Raw genomic sequence first — 4,033 nt, 5'->3', positions numbered from 1 at the left:
GGTTGTGTCCTTTCTCTAGCTAGGTTCAATCGTACCTGTGCAGGGGCGGAATAGATGGAGAGTTGGAGTTAATCAGGCTTCACAAGAGAGTATCATAAAGAGAGAGAATGTATGCAAAGGATTGATTACAACGTTTGAGTAAGAAGATGCAGTATCATGGGAAGTTAAGGGACACTGAAAAAACATATAACGAATGAATTCTAAGTACAAGTGAGATTCTGAAAAGGCATTAGAGATGGGGTACTAAAGGGAGTAAACTAGAAAGATAGTGGGTGATATTTGAAGACTGGGATATTTAAATTGAGACAAAGAAGGAATCACTATCATTGGTACTGCCCAGGCTAGCAAATGACCATAACAAAGAATGATTCATGTATGGTGTAAAGGAAGATTATCGAGAAGAGGAAGTGTATGAACTAAGAAGTGAGGATCAAGAAATGTTGCCGTTGTGGGCATGAAAAGGATCAGAACATGATTGTGGGAGTTGGTGGGATAGCATGAAAGATAAGCTCAATGGCGAAGAGAAGATGCAGAAACTAGCTACATAGGTATTAAAATGGCCAAGATCATAACAAGAATATGGAGGACAGAGAGTTAAGAATTTCAAAGATGGAGTGGAAGTGACTCAAAAATCAGTTTGAAAACTTGAGCCTTTAAAGTTGGGTATTTTTAGAGAGAGGAGAGTTGTGGAAGCAGTAATGAGGAATATGAAAAACACTTATTCCATCTGCAAGTTTGGGAGCATGAGGATGAAGGGGGAGAAAAGCATTAGCGAGTGCCTCAGGAAAACATTGTTCTGAGAAAGACAGATGATGTTTGAGTAAAGAGGTAAGGGAAACACTCACAAGCTACAGTAAGATTAAACAGACAGATCAACATCACAGAATATGTGATCCCAAATGGGCCCTGGAACTTAAGGGAATTGAGTGGGGTATGTGTGGGACAAAGGCAGATATTTCAAAATATGAGAGGGCTAGTTATTTGAAAAAATAAAATTCTGGGGGTCCAACTCAGAAACGGCGGCCTCCATGTTCTATGGCCAGCTCGTGTCCATCGCCACCCTTGGGAACCACCGGCCTCGGATGGCCCTGCGGGTCGCTGCTCAGCTGTCCTAGGTGGGAATATCAGAGGACCAGTGGTGCTTGTTGACTTGCCTTTTCTGGGGCAAGATTCTGGGAAGTTCTGGATTAATAACCATGGACTCCGAGTACAGCAGCAACAGCAAAAGAATCTCTCACTACATGAATACATGAGTATGGAGTTATTGCAATAAGATGGTGTCTCCGTTCCCAAAGGATATGTGGCAAAATCACCAGATGAAGCTTATGCAGTGGCCAAAACATTAGGTTCAAAAGATGTTGTGATAAAGGCCCAGGTTTTATCTGGTGGTAGAGGAAAAGGAACATTCGAAAGTGGCCTCAAAGGAGGAGTGAAGGTAGTTTTCTCTTCAGAAGAAGCAAAAGCTATTTCTTCACAAATGATTGGGAAAAAAATTGTTTACCAGGCAAACGGGAGAGAAGGGCAGAATATGCAACCAAGTATTGGTCTGTGAGCAAAAGTATCCCAGGAGAGACTACCACTTTGCAATAACAATGGAAAGGTCATTTCAAGGTCCTGTATTAACAGGAAGTTCACATGGTGGTGTCAATATTGAAGATGTTGCTGCCGAGACTCCTGAAGCAATAATTAAAGAACCTATCGATATTGAAGAAGGCATCAAAAAGGAACAAGCTCTCCAGCTTGCACAGAAGATGGGATTTCCACCTAATATTGTGGAATCACAGCATAAAACATGATCTAGCTTTACAGCCTTTTTCTGAAATATGATGCAACCATGATAGAAATAAATCCAGTGGTGGAAGATTCAGATGGAGCTGTATTGTGTATGGATGCAAAGATCAATTTTGACTCGAATTCAGCCTATCACCAAAAGAAAATCTTTGATCTACAGGACTGGACCCAGGAAGATGAAAGGGACAAAGATGCTGCTAAGGCAAATCTCAACTGCATTGGCCTCAATGGAAATACAGGCTGCCTAGTAAATGGTGCTGGCTTGGCTGTGGCCACAATGGATACAATAAAACTTCATGGAAGGCCTCCAGCCAACTTCCTTGATGTTGGTGGTGATGCTACAGTCTATCGAGTAACAGAAGCATTTAAGCTTATCACCTCCAGATAAAAAGGTACTGGCTATTCTGGTCAACAATTTTGGAGGAATCATGCACTGTGATGTTATTGCACAGGATATAGTCATGGCAGTAAAAGATTTGGAAATTAAAATACCTGTTGTGGTACGGTTACAAGGTACACAAGTCGATGATGCTAAGGCACTGATAGCCGACAGTGGACTTAAAATACTTGCTTGAGATGATTTGGATGAAGCTGCTAGAATGGCTGTAAAGCTCTCTGAAATAGTGACCTTAGCGAAGCAAGCACATGTGGATGTGAAATTTCAGTTGCCAATATGATCTGAAAACCCAGTGGATGGTTGAAGGTGTTAAATGTGCTATAATCATTAAGAATACTGTGTTCTGTGTTATTGTTCTTTTTCTTTTTAGTGTGTGGAGATTGTAATTGCCATCTCAGCACACAAACATTTAAAAGGATTTGGTCTACATTTCATTGTACCATTCAGAATGGACTGTTTGCACAAAGCATGTATAATGCAGGTATCTTCTTTCTTTTGTCGCAGACAGTCTTTTTTGCTTTTCCTACAAAACATAACTTGCAATTTGCCAGTTTATTATTGTTGGATACAAAGTTCTTCATTGATAAGAGTCCTATAAATAAGATAAATATGAAGATAAAGCTTTATTGTTTAGTGTTAAAATACAGTATATCTAATAACTAGCCTCATTAGTAGACCAGATTAAAACAATGTTTTATGTACAAAGTGTTTATCTTCAGCACTAAATACATAATAAATGTATCAATCACTATTTATAAATAGAGGTTTCAAACACTCCTCAGAATATTCTTCTAAGTATTTTGATGAAGTAACTTTGTAATTATTTGAACATTGTTTTAATCATTAGGAAACACAGATAACTGCAAGTCTTTGGATTCTGTCATATTAAACACCTGTAGGTTTGTCTCAAATAAAGGCATATTTACCAAGGACTTGAAGACAAAATTAAGAATGTCAATTTAAGTTAATAAAAATCTCCCAATATGATTTGGAAAAAATAAAATAAAAAAATAAAATTCTGTGTCTTAATTTTTTTCTGACTCCCTCATGAATCAGTCATTTCAATGTAAAAATAATTTTAAAGTCCTAGAAGATATTTTTAAAGTAATGTAAAAATGTTCAAGAATGAAGTATTTATGTTTTATTTGGCTGGGTGTGGTGACTCACACCTGTCATCTCAACACTTTGGGAGACCAAGGTGAAAGGAGGATAGTTTGAGCCCCAGAGTTCGAGACCAGACTTGGCAACACAGGGAGACCTCGACTTTACACACACACACACAAAATTAAATGAAGTCTTTTTAAGCATGCAAGGAAATATTCAAACATTAAAGAGAAAACTGACTTTTTATCCTATAAGAATTCATCCAGGCACAGTGGCTCATGCCTGTAATCTCAGCACTTTGGGAGGCCAAGGCAGGTGTATTACCTGAGGTCAGGAGTTCAAGACCAGCCTGACCAAAATGGTGAAACTCTGTCTCTACTAAAAATATAAAAAATTAGCTTGGCATGGTGGCAGGTGCCTATAAGTCCAGCTATTTGAGAGGCTGAGGCAGGAGAACCCCTTAAACCAGAGAGGCGGACGTTGCAGTGAGCTGAAGTGCCATTGCACTCTAGCAGCCTGGCCAACAAGAGCAAAACCCTGTCTCAAAAATAAAATAAAATAAAATAAAAAATAAAAAACAAAAAAAATCCAGCAAATTCTTGAATAAACACAAAAACAGCTTGAAAGATAATAAATTTAAAAATATTTGAAATACCTACTGCAGACAAAAGACTAATTTTGTTACCATATTAAAATCACAAATTAATCAATAAAAAGATGAGTAAATTGATAAAAAAAAAA

The 4,033-nt window shown here is 38.0% G+C and overlaps 1 pseudogene across 1 annotated transcript; it reads left to right on the top strand.

Moving 5' to 3' along the window:
• The first annotated feature begins 1,007 nt into the window (after positions 1 to 1,007).
• On the top strand, positions 1,008 to 3,175 carry LOC105537901 (annotated as a pseudogene). The gene is made up of 2 exons (XR_001005795.1): positions 1,008 to 1,115; positions 1,181 to 3,175. The product of XR_001005795.1 is annotated as a succinyl-CoA ligase [ADP-forming] subunit beta, mitochondrial pseudogene (transcript).
• Positions 3,176 to 4,033: the final 858 nt, after the last annotated feature.

Source organism: Mandrillus leucophaeus, unplaced genomic scaffold (genome assembly GCF_000951045.1).
Source record: "Mandrillus leucophaeus isolate KB7577 unplaced genomic scaffold, Mleu.le_1.0 Scaffold1806, whole genome shotgun sequence".
In the NCBI taxonomy this organism is placed as follows: domain Eukaryota; kingdom Metazoa; phylum Chordata; class Mammalia; order Primates; family Cercopithecidae; genus Mandrillus; species Mandrillus leucophaeus.
This window is presented reverse-complemented; position numbering and strand designations above follow the sequence as displayed.